The following is an 18,011-nucleotide window of genomic DNA, read 5'->3' as shown; positions in this document are numbered from 1 at the left end:
GCTTTATAATGTCACCCTTCTAATATTGACTATGGCTGTGCAATACTGACTCGGCTTAGTGCCTATGGAATCCCCCTGGCCATGCGGTAGCTTGTTTCCTTGGAATTTAGAAATTAAAGGGGAAACAAGGGGGACTTACCATGTAAGTAGATGTGTTTGAGGCTTAGAACTGGCTGGTCCATTTGGAAATTGAGAAACACACAAAAATGTAAAATAAAACCTCTGATATCCTTACAGGTTTTACATTTATCTGCATGAGAAGAAAAAAGTAATATTGGTTTGAGGGTTTCTTAAAAAAGACATAAACTAGAACACAGAGACTGTTTTTCCCCCCTCATGTTCCCAAATAACTGATCACTAAGCCCCGCTACTTTTATTTCATAAACATTTCTTGAATCTTTCCTCACTTCAAAGAGTCTTGAATATGTCACCTATGGTAACTATGGTCACCTTGTAGTGACTTCCTAGCAGTCCTCTTGAAAACACTGTATTGTTATCAGAATGCTAACACAGACACCATGATTTTACTCCACTACCTAAATATCTGTAATAAATCTTCATTCATCTGCAGAATGCAGTCCAAATGGCTTAATACAACATATAAGATTTTCATTATTTTTGCATTTAAAGTGTATTCCCATTTATTGACCAAAATGAACTCAGTGCCCAGTATTCCTATGCTTAGACAGTGATGATACAAAACCAGAATTATAACAAAATATAACAAAAATTATATCAAATAATTTAAAATTAGAAAATTAAAAACATAATGTCAGCTTAATAGATTTCTTAGCATCACAAGTAAACTTATTTAAAAAAAGAAAGAGTAGACAGTGGTTATGACAAAAACTGATGAGAAAAATATTGTCCAAGCTTTTACCAGAAACAATATAAAGAAGGGAACTGTATTGGAGATTTGTGGAATTAAATACAACAGTACAGCCCCAAAATGGTATTTCTGTCTCTTAGCTACATTCCTTTTTTTCTCACATTTCCTTTTCAAAACACAATCATCAGCTCTGAAAAAAACTAATTCCTTGAGACTTTTATAAACAATGAACAGTCACGGTTGGACATTTCCTCTGAAGAAAAGATAGGAATTAAAACAAAGCCACTTTCATCTTCTGTTTGCGCTTGGTAAACAAGTAGTATGAGTTAGAAAAGATCTATCGCTTGTTTATTCATCTCCTCATGTGTCCAAGCACCCACAGAACGTGTTTACAGAACAAAACAGCTCATTTCTTTTTCCAGAAAATCAAGCTATTGCAACTGGTAAGATTAATTAAAACAGCATGAGTGTGGAGGAGCAAGTAAAGTGTTAGCCAGGAAAGAGACAACGCCAGATAAGCCAATCTGCATTAGATCTTAGAAATGATAAAGGCACTTGCCTTTTAGTGGATTAGGGACTTCTAAATATATTTATTTTCAGCCTTGGTGGATTTTCACTTTGCACGAAAGAATATTCTTAACAACAGAGTGGCCTTTAGTTGGTGCAGCCGCAAAGAACATTTCCTTTCTGTTATTTTATACATTTAAATATTTAACTGAACAAGGTTAGTTCTTTCTTCCAGTTTGATCATTTGGTATCATATGTGTCGATTTGACCCATACACATGCAAAAGAGTACTAATTTTGAAAAAAAAATAATTCTAAAAGATACTAAAGTGAATCAGTAAATAATATTGAAATGAATCAATGTAAAAAATCCTTGTGCTAGGTATAAAACATGATAAGGAAAATACGTGATGAGGCACTAGACTTCAATAACGTGAATATAGTTAGTATGGAAAAATGAACGTGTGAAAAATCAAATAACACTACAAACACCAATATAAAATGTCATAAAGCAGTAGAACATTAAGCGATAGAAATTCTGTTCCTATTGAAAATTATTACTGAAATCTTGAGTTGAGACCCATGTCATGCACCAATTTGGTCTTTACTGTATACTTAGTGTATTCGTTCAATACAATGATTCTAGCACTTGATTATGGTTTTTTCAATTGAAAATGCTTTCATTTTCCTTCCCTTCTATTGAACATGAGATGATGCACTCACTATTCTTAATAAGTAGGTACATAGTTATAAACTCTTTACAGTTTCATAATTTTTATTAAGAATTCTTATCTCCTTATGGTTCCCTAGCTTATTAATTTTAAATTTTTATTCCTAAAACTCACAATTAATGAATTTGAGCCCATGTTAGATGATTTGGGGGAGGGTTTGAAAACGTGGTCTTTGCTACGGATTAGATGCTAACAGGAAGCAGGAGTAATTCTATGATTATTTATCTTTTTTTTTTTCTGTTTTTGAGATATGATTGTTTATCTTACACATCTTATCTGGAAGCAGGGAGCACTAGACTGAACCTGAGTCTATAAGTGGAGAAGCAGCAGCAGATACTCGTCTTAGCCAGGGCAAGGGAATGGTTTGCTCTTTTGTTTATGTTTTTTCAATGCTCGGATATTATTACTAGTGATCTTGCTTTTGTCTTGATTTATCCTGGTCACAGAGGGGTTTTGTCTGATGGAGATGTTCTATGAAATTGTTTATGATCAAAGGATAAACACAGGCCTCATTGCAAGGATCAAACCAGCTCAGGGCACCAGCCCAGCCTAACTGATAGTACCAGACCAGTCCCAGAAGTCAGGAGTTGCTCTCTCTTTCTAAGTTTTCCCTTTCGGCTAACTGAGGTTTTTCTGATCAGGGTTCTTTTTTCCCTGGAAAACTTAGTCTGTAGTCATATTTGGACCAGATTCAATCACCTGCTGTTTTCTTTTTATGTTTATTATTTACTTTTTGAGAGAGAGAGAGAGAGAGAGAGACCACTTGCATGTACACCAGCGCAGGGCATAGAGAGAGGTTCCGAAGCAGGCTCTACGCTGACAGCAGAGAGCCAGATCGAGGTTCAAACTCAGGAACTGAGCCTTGAGAGCATGACCTGAAACAAAGTCAGACACATAATTGACTGAATCACCCAGCCGCCCCACCTGCTCTTTTCCTTGCAGGATGAGTTGAACACTCTTACGTGACATTTCCTCCATAGTTGCATTTGAAACTCAGGTCAGAATACACCTGCCACCTGCAGCATAAGCAATTATCAGATACAAAATAATCATCAATCCTTGACAGAAATCCTGAGGTCAGGGTTCTAGATTATAAAACTCAGGGAATAGGGCCACCTGTGTTTGTTTTAAAAAGCGAGGTAACTTATTTTTTTCTTAGCTTAGTCATGGGTTCATGTATTTTTCTTGTATAGAGATGCAGAAGAGTTTTTCGCGAAGTATAAATCTTGGTTAATTAAGAGAAAAGTGAGGATGATACAAATTGTTGCTTGCTAATGAATTTAGACTAATTTGGAGAGCTTTCAGAGCAGAAGTTATATTACTCGGTTCTTGCTACAAAATCAAATTGCACACCATTTTGCCAGTTTTTTCATCTCAGATGTGAACATTGCAGCTCACATAATGTGTCTGAAGGAGTCAGTTATCCCTTTTGAGAGTTGTTTTTTTTTTTTTTAAGCATGTATGTACCTTCTTTCAGAGGTTTATGGGCATTTTTTTTTCAGGGAAACAATCCATCAGAGGGATGATAGTCTTCAATATCTAGAAGTCTGTAACAATGATTCTGAATACAACAGATAAGAGAGCATATGGAAGGCCCAATGAAATCACTCAGGGGAGAATGTAGCTAGACAAAAGAAAAGGACCCAAGGGCACTACAACATTTGAAAGTCAGGTAAAGAGAAAAGAAGAGCAAAGTAGGCCAAGAAAAGGTTCCTGGTAAGTTAGCTTTTTAAAACTCTGCAGAATATGAGGTCAAAGAGGCCATGAAAGGGAAGATTTTCAAGGAGGAGAGATTGGTTATATGGTCAAATGCTGCTGGAAATCAAATAAAGACAGAGAAAATGACTCCTGGGTTGTGCAAAAGAGAGGCCAGGGTTAGCTTGACAAGACACATCTCAGTGACTGGGAGGGACAAAAACTACTTGAGTGAAACAGTGATGGGAATAATAATTAGTTGGAAAGTATAACTCTTAAAAATTCCAGGTAGCATCAACTTAGGAATGAGTCTAACCAAAGCTCCACAAAATCTATATTAATGAAATGTTAAGTAAAACTACCCAAATTATAAAAGAGAAATTAAACAAGCTGAAATTTCTACTCTGTTTGTTCTTTGATGAAATGACTCATCATAAATATATCATTTTCCCTAAAATAATGCATTCATGTAACTGGGTCCTAATAATTTATTCCACAATTTGTCAAGAAGTTTTTCAAGTTGATCGCAATGTCTATATAGAAAAATTTAAACTGCAACAATATCCAGGAAAATCTGAGGCGTAACAGAAGAATGAAGATCATATAAGATATTAAACACATTATAAAACAACAGGAAATATTGATACTCCCCACAAATAATTGATATAACAGAGAAACCATATTGACTTGATTAAATGGTACTGAATAATTGGATAGAATCTGGAGAAAATAAATGAGCTAGCTTCCTTCTTCCAATCTTTACAGTAAATAAATTTCATAAAAACCAATTTTTTAGTAAGTAAAACATTTAGGGGCACTTGGGTGGCTCAGTTGGTTGAACATCCGATTTCGACTCAGGTCATGATCTCACGGTTTGTGATTTCAAGCCCCATGTCAGGGTCTATGCTGATAGCTCAGAGCCTGAAGCCTGCTTCAGATCCTTTCTCTCTCTTTATCTCTCTCTCTCCCTCTCAAAATTAAGTATAAAATTTAAAAAATTCAAGTACAAAATTTAAACCACAAAATACACAAGAAAAACACTGAAAAATTCTCTTTTATTCTTGATTTTAAAAATCTTTCTAAGCATAGAGCAAAACCTTTCTATGCGTAGTGAAGAATCTATTAAAGAAAATATTTATAAGTTTGAGTTCATCAAAATTCAACAGTTCTCCATAGCAAGAAAAAAATATCACAAACTTAGTAACTTAGAGTTTTTAGTAACACATATGCTAATAAGTTAATTCTCTTAAATGTGTGTACTGTCCATACAAATCAGCTGGAAAATTATCAGCAACCCATTTTTAAAAAATGCATACACATGAATTCACAGAAAAAAAGAAATAAAACATTGAAGATATCAACTTCAATCATAAAAAAATGAATTAGAGACTGCATAACTGAAACTTTATGTCCATTGATCAACTCCCATCTGCTTTACAACGTGGTGCCTATAGTTAAAAGTACAGGATTGTGCACTTCAAGATTTATTAAGAGGGAAGGTCTGATGCTAAGTGTTATTACCACAGAAGGGAGGGGGATGGATACAACGAAAATTTGGGATATGTTGGTTATGTCTAGGACATTGATTGTGATGATGGACCCCATGGGTTTGCATGTGCCCAAACTCACCAAATTATACACATGAGCGGTTCTTTGTATATGTTATACCTAAATAAAATTGTCTTAAAAACTTACATTTGATTATCAAGTTTTCATTTAACGCTCTTGGCAAAAAGCAAAATTCCCTAATACACTGAATTAGGAAGGGCATGGGGCAACAGTCTCTCAGCATTCGTATGAACATGCATTGGTACAACTCCCAGGAGGGCAGTTTCACATCTATCAAAACTGTAAATAAACATATACTTTATCTTATAATCCACTTTTAAGAGTTTGTTCTATAAACATACACCATAAAAATACAAAGATTTTCAGAGTGGCATTGATGGGATAGCAAACCATGAAGTTTTTGAAAGGAATGAGACTTACCTATGTACTTCCATGAAAGACTTCCTTGATAATTTTTTTTATGTTTAAAAACAATTTTTTAATGCTAATTTATTTTTGAACAGAGAGAGACAAAGAGCGAGCAGGGGAGAAGCAGAGAGAGAGGGAGACACAGAATCTGAAACAGCCTCCAGGCTCTGAGCTGTCAGCACAGAGCACGACACGGGGCATGAACCCATGAACCACGAGATCATGACCTGAGCCGAAATTGGTCACTTAACTGACTGAGCCACCCTGACGCCCCTCCTTGATAAATTATCAAGTGGAAAAGTAAAGGGTGCTTCACTTTGTGCAAAACAACAAAATCAAAATCACTTCAAGAAAGAGAAACCTGAGTATTGGAGATAATAATAGAAAAATTGCTTACTTTGTACTGTTTAACATTGAGTACAACTTGAATTTTGTGCCATTGTCATGTGTTGCTTTCTCAAAAAAATTATAGTAAAAACATTTTCAAGGAGGGCAAAAAAATTAATGAGAAGTAGCGATTTTGTTTTTAAAGGTTTTTATTTATTTTTGAAGGAGACAGAGAGACAGAGCATGAGCGTGGGGGGAGGAGAGAGAGAGGGAGACACAGAATCAGAAGCAAGCTCCAGGCTCTAAGCTGTCAGCACAGAGCGCGACGCCACAAACTGTGAGATCATGACCTGAACCGAAGCCAGATGTTCAACCGACTGAGCTACCCAGGCCCCCCAAGAAGTAGCGATTTGATGGCAACGAGTGTTGAGAAGGATACAGAGAAACTAGATTTACATGGGTCAACTTTTTATTTTTGCTGTGATCTTGGTTGCTTTTTAAAAACACATAGTTTTGGGGGCGCCTGGGTGGCTCAGTCTGTTGAGCGTCCAACTTGGGCTCAGGTCAATGATCTCATGGTCTGTGAGCTCGAGCCCCACGTCTGGCTCTGGGCTGACAGCTCGGAGCCTGGAGCCTGCTTTGGATTCTGTGTCTCCCTCTCTCTCTGCTCCTCTCCCGCTCATGCTCTGTCTCTCTCTGTCAAAAATAAACATTAAAATAATAATAATTTAAAAAACACCTAGTTTTTAAAGGGCCTATTGTATTTTCATCAGAATGAGCCAATTGGATGGAAAGAAAGGGTGCTTTGCACAGAGGCAGGAGACAAGCCCCTGAGAAGTCCCAAAGGACTCAATTCAATTGAACAGAGGAGTCTGCCTGTGGTCAGAGCAGGGGTGATTCCGTTTTAACAAGTAGAATGAAGAAAGTTAGATTTGTGTTTCAAAGGGGACAAAACTCTGGTGGAGATGTTGCCCTGGTTGGAAAAAGGACACATCTCCCATTTTAACAGGTGGAATGAAGAATTAGGTATACAAAAACAGGTAAGCTTTTATATATATTTTTTTAAAATTTTAGTGTTTATTTATATTTGAGAGAGAGAGTGTGAGAGAGAAAGAGAGAGAGAGACAGTTTGTGAACAGGGAAGCAGCAGAGAGGGAGACACAGAATCCGAAGCAGGCTCCAGGCTCTGAGCCGTCAGCACAGAGCCCCACACAGGGCTTGAACTCACGAACCAAACCACAAGGTCATGACCTGAGCTGACGTCAGAAGCTTAACCAACTGAGCCACCCAGGCGCCCCTAAGCTTTTATATTTTTAGGTGAGTAGAAGAAGTTCCGATAGTCTGCATCTAATCAGTCCATGAGTTAGACACTAAATCTTCTGACTGTGAGTCTTGCTGGATGGAGGTGGTGGGAGAATTTGGGGGTAAGATCGTCTCCGGTTATGGGAAACTGAGTAGAACTATCATAGGAGTTGAGAGTGTCTCAGGATTGTGGTGAACTCAAAATGAAATGACAGTTATTCCAAGGGATAAGAGGATAATAATGGAGATTAATCTGTTTACAAGGGAGTATGATGATTCATTCACCTTGCAATCTAAACTAGGCTAAAGGTAAGTGAGGATGGGGAGTGAGGAGCCCCAAAGGATGTAGTTGTAGGATACGAGGTTTGAAAACCTGAATTAATGCAAATAGCTGTCCTGGGTATTGGTAGAGAAATGGAGCCAGAAGGCTAAAAAGTCAGGCTAGAGCTAGATGTTTGACATAGAGATCTTAGTGACAATAGACAACAGAGTAGAAGCACAAGAGTGGGTGGTCAGGGGGAAAGACTGGAAACAGAATTTTTCTGTTCCTCATTTTCTAGGAGATTTAAAAAGTAGTAGGTATTGAATGTTATCAAATACATTTTTAGCCTCTGTTGAAATGATCTCTTTTTTTCTTATTGAATATATATAGAGAGAGATCTATGTATATATCTATATAGAGATATATCTGTCTTATGTTTCTAATTGTTAACCATCTTCTTGTGAAATACAATTACTTGAAAATAGGGTTTACTTTTTTACATAATGTTCTAGGATTTTATTTTGAATTTTCACATTTGCAATCATAAAAATAATTATCCTTTCAGAACCATATTACCTTCAAAGGCTGAACTGGATAATTTTCTATCCTTTTCTATGCTCTCAACCACATGATTTGGCATAGAAATGTTAAATCTGTTCCTTGTAAATTTGTAATAAATCATCTGTTTTTATTTAGAGTTTTATGTGGAAATAATTTTTCAACATGTATTTTTTCATTTTATTTCCTATTTCTTGGCGTATTTTAGAAGTTTATATTGCCCACCAGATCATTTATTCCATAGAAATTTTCAGATGTATTAGCATTGGGGAGTATACAGTATTATCTTATCATTTTAATATCCTACTTACATGTTTTGTATTTCCTTCTCGCTCATAAAAATCTGTATTTCATGATTATAGTTTCCAGAAATTTAACATTCCATTTTTCCCAAAGAATTAACTCATGTTTCCTTTGCAGTTCCACTATATTTTCTTGTTTTTTAAATTCAATTATTTTAATTCCTTCTTTCCTTTTTTTCTTTTCTTTCTCCTTCTGTTTTTTTTTATTTTTTTAATTTTTTTATTTTTTTTTTTTTATTTTTTATTTATTTTTTTTTTTTTATTTTTTTTTTATTTTTTTTTTTCTGAAATTTATTGACAAATTGGTTTCCATACAACACCCAGTGCTCATCCCAAAAGGTGCCCTCCTCAATACCCATCACCCACCCTCTCCTCCCTCCCACCCCCCATCAACCCTCAGTTTGTTCTCAGTTTTTAACAGTCTCTTATGCTTTGGCTCTCTCCCATTCTAACCTCTTTTTTTTTTTTTTTTCCTTCCCCTCCCCCATGGGTTCCTGTTAAGTTTCTCAGGATCCACATAAGAGTGAGACCATATGGTATCTGTCTTTCTCTGTATGGCTTATTTCACTTAGCATCACACTCTCCAGTTCCATCCACGTTGCTACAAAAGGCCATATTTCATTTTTTCTCATTGCCATGTAATATTCCATTGTGTATATAAACCACAATTTCTTTATCCATTCATCAGTTGATGGACATTTAGGCTCTTTCCATAATTTGGCTATTGTTGAGAGTGCTGCTATGAACATTGGGGTACAAGTGCCCCTATGCATCAGTGCTCCTGCATCCCTTGGATAAATTCCTAGCAGTGCTATTGCTGGGTCATAGGGTAGGTCTATTTTTAATTTTCTGAGGAACCTCCACACTGCTTTCCAGAGCGGCTGCACCAATTTGCATTCCCACCAACAGTGCAAGAGGGTTCCCGTTTCTCCACATCCTCTCCAGCATCTATAGTCTCCTGATTTGTTCATTTTGGCCACTCTGACTGGCGTGAGGTGATACCTGAGTGTGGTTTTGATTTGTATTTCCCTGATAAGGAGCGACGCTGAACATCTTTTCATGTGTCTGTTGGCCATCCGGATGTCTTCTTTAGAGAAGTGTCTATTCATGTTTTCTGCCCATTTCTTCACTGGGTTATTTGTTTTTCGGGTGTGGAGTTTGGTGAGCTCTTTATAGATTTTGGATACTAGCCCTTTGTCCGATATGTCATTTGCAAATATCTTTTCCCATTCCGTTGGTTGCCTTTTAGTTTTGTTGGTTGTTTCCTTTGCTGTGCAGAAGCTTTTTATCTTCATAAGGTCCCAGTAATTCACTTTTGCTTTTAATTCCCTTGCCTTTGGGGATGTGTCGAGTAAGAGATTGCTACGGCTGAGGTCAGAGAGGTCTTTTCCTGCTTTCTCCTCTAAGGTTTTGATGGTTTCCTGTCTCACATTTAGGTCCTTTATCCATTTTGAGTTTATTTTTGTGAATGGTGTGAGAAAGTGGTCTAGTTTCAACCTTCTGCATGTTGCTGTCCAGTTCTCCCAGCACCATTTGTTAAAGAGGCTGTCTTTTTTCCATTGGATGTTCTTTCCTGCTTTGTCAAAGATGAGTTGGCCATACGTTTGTGGGTCTAGTTCTGGGGTTTCTATTCTATTCCATTGGTCTATGTGTCTGTTTTGGTGCCAATACCATGCTGTCTTGATGATGACAGCTTTGTAGTAGAGGCTAAAGTCTGGGATTGTGATGCCTCCTGCTTTGGTCTTCTTCTTCAAAATTCCTTTGGCTATTCGGGGCCTTTTGTGGTTCCATATGAATTTTAGGATTGCTTGTTCTAGTTTCGAGAAGAATGCTGGTGCAATTTTGATTGGGATTGCATTGAATGTGTAGATAGCTTTGGGTAGTATTGACATTTTGACAATATTTATTTTTCCAATCCATGAGCAGGGAATGTCTTTCCATTTCTTTAAATCTTCTTCAATTTCCTTCAGAAGCTTTCTATAGTTTTCAGCATACAGATCCTTTACATCTTTGGTTAGATTTATTCCTAGGTATTTTATGCTTCTTGGTGCAATTGTGAATGGGATCAGTTTCTTTATTTGTCTTTCTGTTGCTTCATTGTTAGTGTATAAGAATGCAACTGATTTCTGTACATTGATTTTGTAGCCTGCAACTTTGCTGAATTCCTGTATCAGTTCTAGCAGACTTTTGCTGGAGTCTATCGGATTTTCCATGTATAATATCATGTCATCTGCAAAAAGCGAAAGCTTGACTTCATCTTTGCCAATTTTGATGCCTTTGATTTCCTTTTGTTGTCTGATTGCTGATGCTAGAACTTCCAGCACTATGTTAAACAGCAGCGGTGAGAGTGGGCATCCTTGTCGTGTTCCTGATCTCAGGGAAAAAGCTTTCAGTTTTTCCCCGTTGAGGATGATGTTAGCTGTGGGCTTTTCATAAATGGCTTTTATGATCTTTAAGTATGTTCCTTCTATCCCGACTTTCTCAAGGGTTTTTATTAAGAAAGGGTGCTGGATTTTGTCGAAGGCCTTTTCTGCATCGATTGACAGGATCATATGGTTCTTCTCTCTTTTTTTGTTAATGTGATGTATCACGTTGATTGATTTGCGAATGTTGAACCAGCCCTGCATCCCAGGAATGAATCCCACTTGATCATGGTGAATAATTCTTTTTATATGCCGTTGAATTCGATTTGCTAGTATCTTATTGAGAATTTTTGCATCCATATTCATCAGGGATATTGGCCTGTAGTTCTCTTTTTTTACTGGGTCTCTGTCTGGTTTAGGAATCAAAGTAATACTGGCTTCATAGAATGAGTCTGGAAGTTTTCCTTCCCTTTCTATTTCTTGGAATAGCTTGAGAAGGATAGGTATTATCTCTGCTTTAAACGTCTGGTAGAACTCCCCTGGGAAGCCATCTGGTCCTGGACTCTTATTTGTTGGGAGATTTTTGATAACCGATTCAATTTCTTCGCTGGTTATGGGTCTGTTCAAGCTTTCTATTTCCTCCTGATTGAGTTTTGGAAGCGTGTGGGTGTTCAGGAATTCGTCCATTTCTTCCAGGTTGTCCAATTTGTTGGCATATAAGTTTTCATAGTATTCCCTGATAATTGTTTGTATCTCTGAGGGATTGGTTGTAATAATTCCATTTTCATTCATGATTTTATCTATTTGGGTCATCTCCCTTTTCTTTTTGAGAAGCCTGGCTAGAGGTTTGTCAATTTTGTTTATTTTTTCAAAAAACCAACTCTTGGTTTCGTTGATCTGCTCTACAGTTTTTTTAGTTTCTATATTGTTTATTTCTGCTCTGATCTTTATTATTTCCCTTCTTCTGCTGGGCTTAGGCTGCCTTTGCTGTTCTGCTTCTAGTTCCTTTAGGTGTGCTGTTAGATTTTGTATTTGGGATTTTTCTTGTTTCTTGAGATAGGCCTGGATTGCAATGTATTTTCCTCTCAGGACTGCCTTTGCTGCGTCCCAAAGCGTTTGGATTGTTGTATTTTCATTTTCGTTTGTTTCCATATATTTTTTAATTTCTTCTCTAATTGCCTGGTTGACCCACTCATTCGTTAGTAGGGTGTTCTTTAACCTCCATGCTTTTGGAGGTTTTCCAGACTTTTTCCTGTGGTTGATTTCAAGCTTCATGGCATTGTGGTCTGAAAGTAAGCATGGTATAATTTCAATTCTTGTAAACTTATGAAGGGCTGTTTTGTGACCCAGTATATGATCTATCTTGGAGAATGTTCCATGTGCACTCGAGAAGAAAGTATATTCTGTTGCTTTGGGATGCAGAGTTCTAAATATATCTGTCAAGTCCATCTCATCCAATGTCTCATTCAGGGCCCTTGTTTCTTTATTGACCGTGTGTCTAGTTGATCTATCCATTTCTGTAAGTGGTGTATTAAAGTCCCCTGCAATTACCACATTCTTATCAATAAGGTTGCTTATGTTTATGAGTAATTGTTTTATATATTTGGGGGCTCCGGTATTCGGTGCATAGACATTTATAATGGTTAGCTCTTCCTGATGGATAGACCCTGTAACTATTATATAATATCCTTCTTCATCTCTTGTTACAGCCTTTAATTTAAAGTCTAGTTTGTCTGATATAAGTATGGCTACTCCAGCTTTCTTTTGGCTTCCAGTCGCATGATAAATAGTTCTCCATCCCCTCACTCTCAATCTAAAGGTGTCCTCAGGTCTAAAATGAGTCTCTTGTAGACAGCAAATAGATGGGTCTTGTTTTTTTATCCATTCTGATACCCTATGTCTTTTGGTTGGCGCATTTAATCCATTTACATTCAGTGTTATTATAGAAAGATACGGGTTTAGAGTCATTGTGATGTCTGTATGTTTTATGCTTATAGTGATGTCTCTGGGACTTTGTCTCACAGGGTCCCCCTTAGGATCTCTTGTAGGGCTGGTTTAGTGGTGACAAATTCCTTCAGTTTTTGTTTGTTTGGGAAGACCTTTATCTCTCCTTCTATTCTAAATGACAGACTTGCTGGATAAAGGATTCTTGGCTGCATATTTTTTCTGTCTAGCACCCTGAAAATCTCGTGCCAATTCTTTCTGGCCTGCCAAGTTTCAAAAGAGAGATCAGTCACGAGTCTTATAGGTCTCCCTTTATATGTGAGGGCACGTTTACCCCTTGCTGCTTTCAGAATTTTCTCTTTATCCTTGTATTTTGCCAGTTTCACTATGATATGTCGTGCAGAAGATCGATTCAAGTTACGTCTGAAGGGAGTTCTCTGTGCCTCTTGGATTTCAATGCCTTTTTCCTTCCCCAGTTCAGGGAAGTTCTCAGCTATGATTTCTTCAAGTACCCCTTCAGCACCTTTCCCTCTCTCTTCCTCCTCTGGGATACCAATTATGCGTATATTATTTCTTTTTAGTGTATCACTTAATTCTCTAATTTTCCCCTCATACTCCTGGATTTTTTTATCTCTCTTTTTCTCAGCTTCCTCTTTTTCCATAACTTTATCTTCTAGTTCACCTATTCTCTCCTCTGCCTCTTCAAGCCGAGCTGTGGTGGTTTCCATTCTGGTATGCATTTCGTTTAAAGCGTTTTTCAGCTCCTCGTGACTGTTCCTTAGTCCCTTGATCTCTGTAGCAAGAGATTCTCTGCTGTCCTGTATACTGTTTTCAAGCCCAGCGATTAATTTTATGACTATTATTCTAAATTCACTTTCTGTTATATTATTTAAATCCTTTTTGATCAGCTCATTAGCTGTTGTTATTTCCTGGAGATTCTTCTGAGGGGAGTTCTTCCGCTTGGTCATTTTGGATAGTCCCTGGCGTGGTGAGGACCTGCAGGGCACTTCCCCTGTGCTGTGGTGTATACCTGGAGTTGGTGGGCGGGGCCGCAGTCAGACCTGATGTCTGCCCCCAGTCCACCGCTGGGGCCACAGTCAGACTGGTGTGTGCCTTCTCTTCCCCTCTCCTAGGGGCGGGATTCACTGTGGGGTGGTGTGGCTCGTCTGGGCTACTTGCACCCTGCCAGGCTTGTGATGCTGGGGATCTGGCGTATTAGCTGGGTTGGGTAGGCAAGGTGCTCGGGGGCAGGAGGGGCAGGCTTAGATCGCTTCTCCTTAGGTGATCCACTTCAGGAGGGGCCCTGTGGCAGCAGGAGGGAGTCAGATCCGCTGCCGGAGGTTTGGCTCCGCAGAAGCGCAGAGTTGGGTGTTTGCGCGGAGCGAGCAAGTTCCCTGGCAGGAACCGGTTCCCTTTGGGATTTCGGCTGGGGGATGGGCGGGGGAAATGGCGCTGGCGAGCGCCTTTGTTCCCCACCAAACTGAGCTCTGTTGTCAGGGGGCTCAGCAGCTCTCCCTCCCTTTGTCCTCCAGCCTTCCCGCTTTCCGAGCAGAGCTGTTAATTTCTGACCTCCCAGACGCTAAGTCGCGCTTGCTGTCGGAACACAGTCCGCCCGGCCCCTCCGCTTTTGCAAGCCAGACTCGGGGGCTCTGCTTGGCCGGCGAGCCGCCCCTCCGCCCCGGCTCCCTCCCGCCAGTCCGTGGAGCGCGCACCGCCTCGCCGCCCTTCCTACCCTCTTCCGTGGGCCTCTCGTCTGCGTTTGGCTCCGGCGACTCTGTTCTGCTAATCCTCTGGCGGTTTTCTGGGTTATTTAGGCAGGTGTAGATGGAATCTAAGTGATCAGCAGGACGTGCGGTGAGCCCAGCGTCCTCCTAAGCCGCCATCTTGCCGCAACTCCTCTCCTTCTGTTTTTTTTTAAATGTGACTTTATAATTTTTTAAATGTCACTTTATAATTTTTCTACATAATTATATATAGAACTATATAATTCTATGTTAAAGGCTTAGTTCATTTTTGTGTTATTGTTTAATCATGGAATCACGTAGGGCTTTGAACCAATTATATCAGTTTGCCTTTGAAGCAACTCTATCAATTTTAGAACATAGGGTTCTCATCTTTGTTATTTTTCCAATGGCTTATAATCATCCATAATGATCATTTTAAAGGTTTTTTTAATCTCAAATATCAGATTGGTAAGAATTTGATTTTTTGTTAGCTGCTTTTGTTTTACAAATTACACTTTTTGAATTTTGTCTTACATAGTATCAGAGTTTTTTTTAATATGTGTATTAAAGAACTGACCTAGAAATCATATGTGAAGAAGAGCCTGAGAGTCACTGTAATTCTTTTGATGTTCTTGGCTCTGAACCATGTCACTAACATTATCCTACTTCGTGGATAGTCTCTAACTAGCAGTTTATAGTTTGTCACTAGCCCCTTTTTTGTTTTTTTCTTTTGAATTCTGCTTTATCATGGCAGATGATTGTGGGTTTTATTGTTTTGTTTCTGGATTTTTGGGGGGTTTTTTGCATGTCAACTTTTTTTTTTTTTTTAACAAAACTTAATCACAGGGGGAAAAAAACCACTCTGAGAACTGGTAACTTAATACCTTGGGCAGAAAGAACAAAGGATAGATAAAATACTATTATCAGTAAAGGCAGGCATTATCTTACTAAAGGGATTTAAAAAATATGTGGCATGGCAATAATTGTTGTGCATAATTGCTGATGTTCTGAGAACAAAACAGTACTCTAATATCTATATAATGCTTTGAATTGTATAATTGATACTTGACAATTTTATGGTTGAAATTCCTGGACCAATCATGACATGATTTGTTTTTAAATGTCTGTAATTATAGAGTCAAGCCATGAGAAAATAGATCACTATATCCATAAGTAATAAATCCATAAGACAACACAAAGATATTACACATCTTCATGCTATCTTCCTGAGAAGCTGCAATACAAACCACAAACCCTAAATTTCCCTGAGGTTCTCTGTTTAGGTGGTGGCCCTGGTTAAATGCATACTTAGGAACTAATTTAAAAAGATGAATTCTAAAAGTCAGAAGTAACTATGAAAGAATAGCAAATTTATTTATGATATGTGAGTTTCTTGTTAGGAGACATTTTATTGTATTTACTTTTTAAAAATTTTTTTTAATGTTTATTTATTTTTGACAGACAGAGAGAGAGGGAGACACAGAATCCAAAGCAGGCTCCAGGCTCCGAGCTGTCAGCACAGAGCCCGTCGCGGGGCTCGAACTCACGAATCGTGAGATCATAAGCTGAGCCGAAGTCGGAGGCTTCACCAACTGAACCACCCAGGCGCCCCTTTAGGAGACATTTTAATGTATTACTGATAAATAGCAAAATTGGAGTGTCCCAGAATGTTAGCGGACTTAGTGAAAATTAGACTCCTACATATATCCTAATGGATAAACGTGGATAGAGTATCAAATCTTCATATAATTTTTTCCCCAAGAAAGGACATGTTTTATTCATTTCCTGTCTTTAGAGCTGTTTTTTTTTAAATTTTTGAGATGTTTTTATTTTTAAATAAAGTACTGTCCTGTTATGTTTGGTTATTAATTCAAACATTTCCTTCTTATAAAAAAATCCATTTCTCATTTATTTATTCAGAGCCATGCACTACCATGAATGCATTCAAACATTCAAACATTGCTTAAGCATATAGGCATTCAATTTTCCTGAGTGCCAGTCCATGTACTAGTTTAATGAAGTTGCAAAAAAGACTTACTCCAGTTTTCTTTATACATTTTTACTATTTCTCATTCTCCTTTATCACCACTGTTTCTTTTTCCCTGAAACATTGGTATGTCCCAGAATTCCAGCCTCATGTCCTTCTCTTTCCATCCATATCTATTACCTAGGCAAGTCCATAATGTTAGCTCAATTACTTCCCACTTGTCTAGACTCCACACAGTATCTGAACACCGTTCAAAAAACATAGGTCATATTATTCAACAGTCCAATGATTTTTTGAGCAACATGTTGTAGGCACAATGCTAGAGTAGAGAAAACAAAACCAAATGAAATATTGTTCTCGACATTGAGGAATTAGAAGTCTATTGGATTATATAAGTTCCCACTTTTTAGAAATTCTCAGTGACTCTCCATTACTATAAAATAGGTCCAGACTTTCAAGACCTCCACAGATTATAGTCCACTCTGTAATGAACATTTTGTGTCTCCTCTCCCTCCTTCTCTCTCTCTCTCTTTCTCTCTCTCTCTCTCTCTTTCTCTCTCTCTTTCTGATAGCAACATCTTGAACTCTTGGAAATAAACCTCTGGTCACTCAATGAATGCACTTTTTTAGAAAAGGTGCATGTGACTCAAAATTAGCCAATCAACACACTGAATTCCCTAGACCACAGTGATTAACTTAAGGGTGGAAATATGGACCAGGCTTAGCCAATAAACATCTTGTCGCAAACATTGATAGAAAATTAATGATGACCAAGATGACCCAATAAGACATAAAAGAGACACAAGCCTTTTCCACTGGACTTGAACCTGGGAAAACATCAGTTGAAGTTTCTTTTGTCATATCATGAGTGCAAGAAGATAGTCTATCTGTAATATTAGGGTTTGACCAGGGACTGGAACAACTATAAGCAATCTAGAATAAGGTATTTATTGCTAAGATAAGACATTACACGACTGAGAGGGGGTGCTGAAGAAACCTATGGGAAGGACACTGCCTCTAAGTCTCGTGATAGGCCTGAAATGGACATCCAAGAAGTAAAACTTGGCATGAAATGTGGGGGAGAGAATGAGAGAAAATTGGAAGCCATGAACTCTTGTTGGAAACCACAAAAATAAGTGGAACACAAGGGCACACTGGAACCTGAGCCTATCTTTCACCTCCTCCAATGCGGCAGGTGGTAAAAGAGTTACAGGCCACATGGCTGTCCCATATCAACAAGCTAAAACAAAAACTCCACATGTGCAGTCAACAACATCACTTGGCATCTTACACGGACTGTCAATGTTTAATGCCTACAGCTTCACTTCCACTTTCCAAATCTTGCTGCATTTCACTTGTGACAAACCCTAATCCAGAATCACAGAGAAAAAAGAACTGTGGTTCCAGGTTAGCAAAAAATGGCACAAAACTAGCATGCTATCTAAAAAAGGAATCAACGGGGCGCCTAGGTGGCTCAGTCGGTTAGGCGTCCGACTTCAGCTCA

Source organism: Prionailurus viverrinus, chromosome B1 (assembly GCF_022837055.1).
Source record: "Prionailurus viverrinus isolate Anna chromosome B1, UM_Priviv_1.0, whole genome shotgun sequence".
Taxonomy (NCBI): domain Eukaryota; kingdom Metazoa; phylum Chordata; class Mammalia; order Carnivora; family Felidae; genus Prionailurus; species Prionailurus viverrinus.
This window is presented reverse-complemented; position numbering follows the sequence as displayed.